Source organism: Sphaeramia orbicularis, chromosome 12 (genome assembly GCF_902148855.1).
Source record: "Sphaeramia orbicularis chromosome 12, fSphaOr1.1, whole genome shotgun sequence".
NCBI classification, from domain to species: domain Eukaryota; kingdom Metazoa; phylum Chordata; class Actinopteri; order Kurtiformes; family Apogonidae; genus Sphaeramia; species Sphaeramia orbicularis.
The window spans coordinates 71147893-71157229 of NC_043968.1; the positions used below are offsets into that span (position 1 = coordinate 71147893).

The 9337-nt window shown below is 40.0% G+C and overlaps 1 long non-coding RNA gene across 1 annotated transcript; it reads right to left on the reverse strand.

The window, feature by feature from the left end:
* Window positions 1-4156: 4156 nt before the first annotated feature.
* On the reverse strand, window positions 4157-8176 carry LOC115430300 (uncharacterized). Its single transcript, XR_003936919.1, has 3 exons — window positions 7598-8176; window positions 5773-5780; window positions 4157-4168 (listed from the first exon to the last, which is right to left on the reverse strand). It is a non-coding gene; the product is annotated as an uncharacterized LOC115430300 (long non-coding RNA).
* Window positions 8177-9337: the final 1161 nt, after the last annotated feature.

Here is a 9337-nt window from a genome sequence, read left to right on the forward strand (position 1 = left end):
GCCCACTGCTGATGCCCATCCGACCGGCATGGGTCTGTACTGACCCGAGTCACATTAGGACATCGTGAGGACAATCGGCGGAGTCAATGAGCGACTGGACCGACTAATAAATGTTCTCACAGACATGAACACTATATTTATCAACCAATGAATTTTATGTCCTTGTCTCTTTGCTGTTGCTGAATGTCCATCCGGGCAGGATTGGCATTGATGGATACAGGGTCTAATTGGTTCTGGTTCTGGTTCTGTTGGTTGATGTGCTGCTCTGACAGTAGGATGACATGCCGGTGTGTTCATTATTCTTCTGTGTATCTCCGATGTGCCCATCAATCAGAGGAATGACCTTTTTCACATTATTAACAGTTTCTCAGTGTCACCTCTAAGTGTCGCCAATGGTTCCAAAGCACTAGAAACGTGCGTACGCCAGCTATGGACTTGGCGTGGAGGACCGCACATTTCCACGGTCATTTCAGTCTTTGTACATCTGAACGTGAGCGTGGAAAAGGGTGTACGCCAGGTTTTTGTGCGTACGCACGCTTTATACATGAGGCCCCTGGACACAAGGACAGGGTAAGTACAAACACTCTAAAACACCATTCACTAAACACTTTAAAATCCACTCACACAGACACTAAACAAAGTTAAATTTAAATACTGCACATTTATATTGCACTCTATCTGTTGGTGATCTAATTTTATGTCTCCCTTTTCTCCAGGGCCAAGCAATCATCAATTAAAATACAAGTACCACTGGATGTAAAAACTGAAAAGGAAAGACAATAAAATCAATAAACTACTCTTAAAACCAATCACGTGCAATTATTTTGTTTGTGCAAATGTTTGTTTAAAGTGCTGTGATGTCCAACTACATGTGCAAGTTAAAGTGCTTCAGTGTAAAAAGGTGCCTGTATTCATACTGAAGTGACAAACAGCCGTTTGTCACAAGCACCATCATAAAACTTGTCGTATTATAGCAAAGCACTTAAAAATAAAATAGATACTTAATTGAGGCTGTTCTGCTTCATCTATACCATAAAACCACAGTATCACACACTTGTACGTGTATGACTTGACCCTTTTTTTCTTCAGCTGATGCAGTCATGGCACTTTGTCAAACCACCTCTCTTTCACTGATATCCACATGGGACTGAGCTCCAACCTGCTCCGATGCCGGTATGTTTCAACATCACTGTCAGTCAAAACGGGTTCAGCCTTTCGGACAAATACCTACTCTTTCCAACAGTTCGTCCAATCTAAAGTCCAGCATTCTAGGCCCATCTACTGACCCATTCACCCCCAGAGATACTGAACGTCCATGGGAGGGTTTTGGGTGGGATGATTTTATGCATTTAACCGATGACCACCATGCTTCCCTGCAGTGAAAAAAAACAGTTTGGTGCTGCCTCATAGACAACTCACTGACGCTAATGAGGAATTCAGCAGTGTAGGCTACTGATACGAGAATGTATTGGAGAATTTGCGTCGGAAAGTAAACGATAAACGGCTGACCAGAATGACATCGCCATAAAATTAAGTGCATGCTTGCTCAATTTTAATGTAAATATAATTCGTATCTTTATTGTAAATTCAACAGTGCAATTCTGTCCATTCATTTCCTGAAATGTTAGGGGAAGTTCAGCTTCCCTTGCCTCAAAGCAATCCCCTCTGCTACAGATGTAAACAACAAACAAGTCCGATGACATCTACAAACAATATGTGCACTGCAGTCTTCAACACATTTAGATCCAACTTATTAAAAACTTAAAAGTTTAAAGGTGTAAGCGATAGTTCCAATGTAGAAAAGTCAACTTAGACATTTTCTGCTTTTTTGTCCTCGTCTTTTCTGAGCTATGTTCCATGTTATTTGCATTGATCCTGGTGTTGTGTGCATCACAATAAGTGTCCGTGTGAAACAATGGAACAACAGTGGAACCAATGTTTAGCTGCAGCAAAATAAAGGAAACAAAGCTTCAATTCAAGAAAATTGTAATTGAATCATGTTTTTAATTGATTCAAGTTGATTAATCATTTGAGCTCTTGTGTCTCTGTTCCTCTAGGTCTTTGTGTCCAGGTTTAAAAAGACAGACAGTATTAACTCTGTTTGATTCATATGTTAATGTTACACATTCTCTTCACTGTCCTGATGCTCTTGTTGTTTGTTAATGCTCCTCCACACATTGTCCTTCACTTCATTATCTTTCTCATTTGTGTGTTTCGTGATGAACACTGTGGCCAGGAATCACCAGGACATGTGTCATGTGACATCTGTTTCACACAAATTATTGACCTATTGTTGATCCCTTTAAGCTCCAAATAATCAACATTGTTCTGACAAAAAAATAAAATGAAATGTTGAAATATTTAGTCTCTCCCAAAAGTAAATCAGAGCAGACATTTCACTTCAAATCCAAACCTCCTAATTTTCATTTATTTACATCACTGTCTGTCCAATCATTGCCGTTAATCCTGTATAGATTTTATATCAGTACATTTAGCTGCATCTCCACTCCTTCTGTATGTGCTTTACTTTTAGCCTAAGTGTCTGTCAGACTTGGCCTCCTGTTTGCTGTGATGTGAAGAACCACAGTTAACCCTTTAACCCCTGTTGTGTCTGTGGTGAGCATTCTGTATGTATGATTTATTTTAAACATTCAGAAAAATTGAACCTCTTGTTCTCTAAGAAAATTTTCAACCTGTGCTGATAGATTAGATCTTGCACTTGTCATAGACATCTGAGCATGCTCAGTTCACCCCCGACAAAACACAGAGCAGTGAGACTGACTTGCTATTGACCCTTTGCACCGACGTCACAGTTATCACATGACTAGGGGTCCAGTGTCATGGTGGACGACAAAAGCAACACAACAAACAAACGAATGAGCGACAGATTACGATTTGTGATTTAGTGATTTATTCCGAACATGCAATGAAATTTAACATATATGCACTAGCAAAACATACATAATAATACAAATATCAAGAATCATAACAATCTTAGACAGAAGAAAAGCACAATAATTCCATTTACATGCCCGAATAGGGGTGGGACGTAGTACATCTTATTTAATCCCACCCCCTCTCCCTACAATATTATTAATAATATATGTCCCTCTTCTTTTTACATTACTCTTCTATATTTATATATCTATTCACACACTCATACACATATATACATTTATACATGTACACAACATACAAATACACATATAATCTTTTACCAATGCCTTTCTTAGTTGTGCTGGCGAATAAATAAACAAATAATTAACTCAAGGAAGGAAATATATACATAAACAACAGTGAACATATGGTGACAATTAATAACCCTCATCCCTATATCTTGTGAAAAACATGTTCTTATAAGTGTTTTTGAATTGTTTTATGTTTGAACATTCCTTGTGCTCCTCTCTCAATCTATTCCATACTTTAACACCACACACAGATATGCTAAAACTTTTCCTAGTAGTGCGCACCCTCTGAATTTTGAAATTAAATCCACCCCTTAAATTATAAGTCCCTTCCCTTTCAGTGAATAATTTCGGTATGTTTCCTGGTAGTAGATTATTTTTGGCTTTGAATATGATTTGTGTTGTTTGTAGTTCTATGATGTCTTTGAGTTTTAGTAACTTTGACTGTAAAAATAATGCATTTGTGTGATCTGTTTATGATTATGGCTACCAGCACTGAAAATAAAGTTTTGGAGTTGTCCTGCGAAGTGATTAACCGTACTTAACGGCAGAAAGAATGCTATTTGGAGAAGCTAGCGATAGTAGGGCTAGCTACAGACCCTTCTCCCTGCTGATGTGTTTATGGATCTTGCAAAATCCTCCACTCTACCAGAGTTTAAAGCACACGATCTGTACCATTCTGTTCGAAATGGAGTGTCCCCATACACAGGGGCTGATCTAAAAGCATACAAAAGTTTGGATGCTTGCCAGTTCTTAGTCTCAGGTTAGATTACCGAGTCACTGAACTGCGCTCACGGCAGAGGAATGTATCTCATAATGGTAAAGGAAAGAGCTAGCTGTGTATGTTTTTAACATGTTTCCCCCAGCATGCCATCAAAACTCAAATAGACTGTAACCAAAAGCAGCTCTAATTAACTAACATTGTTTATGTTTATATTTATGTTTATGTTTATGCATTTGGCAGACGTTTTTTTCCAAAGCGACTCACAGGGGAAAACCAATCAAATTACTCAATCAATCAAATTTTATTTATATAGCGCCAGATCACAACAAAAGTTATCTCATGACACTTTATATATAGAGTTGGTCAAAACCAGACTCTAAGCCAATTTACAGAAACCCAACAGAATCCTCCAGGAGCAAACACTTGTGACTGGTGACAGTGGCGAGGAAAAACTTCCTTTTAACAGCAGAAACCTGGAGCAGACCCAGACTCCTGGAGGATGGCCGTCTGCCTTGACCAGTTGGGGTTAAAGAGAGAGCGATAGAGACTGGGGGAGAGGGGGAGGAGGGGAAGACACATGGAGGCAGTTGTGGTTAAGTGAGTGATGATGATGAAGGCAGGAGAGAGGCAGGACCACCGCAGCAGGTTCAGAGATAATCCTGGGAAAATCTGTGATTGTGTAATAATGTTAGTGGCTGTCATCAGTAGCCTACAGTATTAGCTCTGTTGTTAAAGTGTCTGCCTTTCGACTATCTACACAGTAATATGTACAGTTCCACCACTAGAACATATGGTACAGCCTAATGACAATAACAGTATTTCATATAACATAGTGTAGCTGAAAAAAAGGCAGCCACTACGACAACAGAGCTAATATTGAAGGCTACTTATGACAACCACTGGAACAAAGTGGCTCATAGTAGTTACCCCAGTCTAGCCACCTAGCTAGCATTTGGTGGAGCTAATGTGCTATGGACACAGACAGAGCCTGCTCTATCTGTAATATCAGGTCCATCATATCCAGGCTCTGTCTGGAACCCAGCTGAAACCGTGGGTGTCTGTGAAGAAGGATGGAACTGTTGTGTGTGACCACTGTATGTGTAAAGCAGGGTTAAAAACAAACAAAAACGAGAACATTCAGATTAAATTCTATATTAACTGGTTTGCCGTCCAGTGTGCAGTCCGGCACTTCCACTGTCCGTCATGGTGCTCATATGCAGCATGAACAGAGCGTGATGTAATGTGCAAAGGGTCAATAAAAATAGACGTTTGGGCATTTTTTTTTTTTTTTACACCGTTTTCCTTGTGTTATTTTATTTTTACTGTACTTTGCAGTGTTGTCGTGAGTTTACAGTGTTTTTACCAAGTTTTGACTGTTTAACAACTTTTTGGAGTTCAACCAGGTGCCAAAAAGCAGATGGACTGACTTAGAAAAAAATAGCCCCAAAACAAAAACTGTTGTGCCAAAATTCAAATAGTTGTTGTTGTTCATTGTGTTCCAGACAGTTCACAGTTTATGTTCAACATCCTAAATCTCTTATTGATGTACATTTTGAGTGCCTTATTTAGTAAAAACCTCTCTTGGCCTTCTCTGTTATTCCACCCTGTTTTGACGCTTACAGCACACAGTAATGTAAAACCACTGAAGAAAAGGAACACAAGCACATAATCAGCAGCTTTTATGACACTAAAACAGATGCAAATTCACAGCATTATCGAAACAATGTCTCAGGGGTTAAAGGGTTAAAATGACAGATAAATTGAATCAAAGGTACGCTGTAGTATAGGGACAGATCTACAGAAGCAGCAGGAGCATTCCAAATATCAGATGAAACTAAGAAAATAAGGCAGGGTTCCTTTAACCGGTATCACTGTAACATGGGGAGATTGGTAAAATCACTGATTCCACCAGTTTTGATGCTATAACTCCACCAGGAGTCATATCATATGTCTGGGCTGTCAAGACGATAAACAGACACATAGACTCTAAAGGAAAAAAAATCAAGGTTCATTTATTGTCATTCATTCAATGTAGCACAAGAAAGAACAAAATGTGTATTCAGGTCCCAGCAATAAGATAAGAAATAGAATAAATATATTAAAACTGTCTAAAAAAAGACACATAAAAACACATTCACCATTTAAAAAACATTCCCTAGCAGCCAACCAAAATAAAGTGCAACAGATGTTTTGGTGAAAGAAAGTACATTTTCTGTCCAAAACTATAGTTCTTACAGAATTGCAAATCATTTCCCATTACTTACATCAGATGAAATGGTAGATCCTCAGCTCAAGTTGAGGTAGTGTATTCATGGAGCATAAATACTGTTAAAGAGGAACTATGCAAAATTTTACCATTTTGGTTCTTCTTTGCTGTTTTTGTAGCATTTTTCTCTGTAGAGCTCCCCTACAGTTCCGAAGTACATACTCGTTTTCATAAAACTCACACTTAACCCTCCCCCTCTGACTATGTGCATTTGTTTTCAATGAAGCTAGGGAAAAGAAGGCAATCCTTCAAACGATGTCTACTAAAGATGGGTAACTGTAAATTTAACACTGTATGTTTGTGTAGTCTTATCTGTCATAAAAAAGAGATTACGGAAAATAAATAAAAGACGATCTAGTAGACTAAATCAACGTACACCTACATGACACAATCAACCGTTATTACTAGTGAGTATGATAACATCTCTGCTAGCTAGCAAGCATCCAGACATTGTTCATAAATTGAGTTCATAAGCAAGTTAACACTGTTACAACTAATAGCATCATAAAGAATGCGCAAATACACTGAAATGTATAGTATCTCTGAAAAGTGAGTACACCCTTCACATTTCTGCAAATATTTAATTATATCTTTTCATGGAACAACACTGAAGAAATGTTACTGATACAATGTATAGTTGTCAGTGTACAGCTTGTATAACAGTGTAAATTTACTGCCCCCTCAAAATAACTCAACACACAGCCGTTAATGTTTAAACCACTGGCAACAAATGTGAGTACACGCCTAAGTGAAAATGTCCAAATTTGGCCCTCATGGGCCTTAACCCTCATGGGCATGGAGTTCACCAGAGCTTCACAGGTTGCCACTGGAATCCTCTTCCACCGGTCGGCAGCGGCGTCCAGTGAAAGTGAAACTTAAGACGCTTTACTAATTCCTCTATTGCCGCATGTCCACTACTTGGAACCAGTTCGACTTGGCTCAGCTTGTCTCCCATTGTTGTGCACCTTATTCCCTTTCCCCTACCGTCGGAAACTTGTATTTGAGGGGGTACGACGTTTGTTGCCCACACTGGAACTGGAACTTGCCGTTCACTCTGCCACTACATTCACAAGCGCTGCTAAGTAGTGTATCAAATACATGACATTCCTGTAAATGAATCACATGCTGTGGACAAATGTGTGAGAATATTGGAGGCGTTCCACCCTTTTGAAGACATGGAAGCTTTGCAAGTGTTACCAGTGGACCTGGTGTCACCTTTTTAGACCGTTTCTGCCTCAATGCTATGTTGGCTACGTTCTGACCAAAACAATGCCGCGTATGCATGATGTCATCGTGCATGCGCAACGAAGATGGAATTGATAAGCAGAATCGTTAAGCATGCAGGCAAACAATTCCAAGGAATCGAGCTACTGGGATCCGGTTCTCAAAAAGAACCGGTTCTCGATTCCCATCCCTAGTCACAGTACATGCTGGTATTCATGGTTCCCTCAATGAACTGTAGCTCCCCAGTGCCGGCAGCACTCATGCAGCTCCAGACCATGACACTCCCACCACCACGCTTGACTGTAGGCAAGACACTTGTCTTTGTACTCCTCACCTGGTTGCCATCACACACACTTGACACCATCTGAACCAAATAAGTTTATCTCGGTCTCATCAGACCACAGGACATGGTTCCAGTAATCCATGTCCTTAGTCTGCTTGTCTTTAGTGAACTGCTTGCAGGCTTTCTTTTGCATCATCTTTAGAAGAGGCTTCCTTCTGGGATGACGGCCATGCAGACCAATTTGATGCAGTGTGTGTTGTATGGTCTGAGCACTGACTGGCTGATCCCCCACCCCGTCAACCTCTGCAGCAATACTGGCAGCACTCATATGTCTATTTTCCAAAGACAACCTCTGGATATGTCACTGAGCGTGTGCACTCAACTTCTTTGGTCGACCGTGGTGAGGCCTGTTCTGAGTGGAACCTGTCCTGTTAATCCACTGTTTGGTCATGGCCACCGTGCTGCGGCTCAGTTTCAGGCTGTTGGCAAACTTCTTATAGCCTAGGCCAGGGGTTGCCAACCCTGGTCCTGGAGAGCCACAGTCCTACATGTTTTAGATGTATCCCTCTTCCAGCACACCTGATGGTCGTTATCAGGCTTCTGCAGAGCTTGATGATAGGCTTATCATTTGAATCAGGTGTGTTGGAAGAGGGATACATCTAAAACATGTAGGATTGTGACTCTCCAGGACCAGGGTTGGCCACCCTTGGCTTAGGCCATCTTTATGTAGAGCAACAGTTCTTTTTGTCACATCCTCAGTGAGTTCTTTGCCATGAGGTGTCATGTTGAACTTCCAGTGACCGGTATGAGAGAGTGTGAGAGCGATAACACCAAATTTAACACACCTGCTCCCCCTTCACACCTGAGACCTTGTAACACTAACGAGTTGCATGATACCTGGGAGGGAAAATGGCTAATTGGGCCCAATTTGGACATTTTCACTTAGGGGTGTACTCACTTTTGTTGCCAGTGGTTTAGACATTAATGGCTGTGTGTTGAGTTATTTGAGGGGACAGTAAATTTACACTATTATACAAGCTGTACACTGACTACTATACACTGTATCAGTGACATTTCTTCAGTGTTGTTCCATGAAAAGATATAATTAAATATTTGCAGAAATGTGAGGGTGTAGAGTATAAAGAATTTATCTCAGCAGTACTTACAAGTGCAACAGCAACAACGCAAGTCTGCATCCATTTTGCATGCTTCTTTTTCTTTCAACTCGTGCCATTCTACAAAAGCTGGACCAAAGCAGACTCTTGTCCTTTTTCTTGTTTCGTCACTCACTCTTTTCTTCTTGCAAGTGTAGCGCAAGGGATGTACGGCAATACTTTGTAATCATAAAAATGGATCGACAACACCACCTGGGGAGAAGGCCCCAGGACCTGTATCAATCTAACCTGTACACAAGAAGGCTGCATAGGTCTGGAAATATAAGACAAAGGATGTGATTAATTGCAAACAATTGACTTTATTTTATTACAACACTTGAAAAGATAGGTCTATTAATGTTATCCGAATTCAAATTCAGTAATTAAAAATTCCACATAGGGAATAACATTAAGCAAACCAAAGAAACAAAAGACAAAAAAAAATGCAAAAACAAATAAATCACTGCAAAATTGCACAGCAAAATTAAGCACAGCGAAATT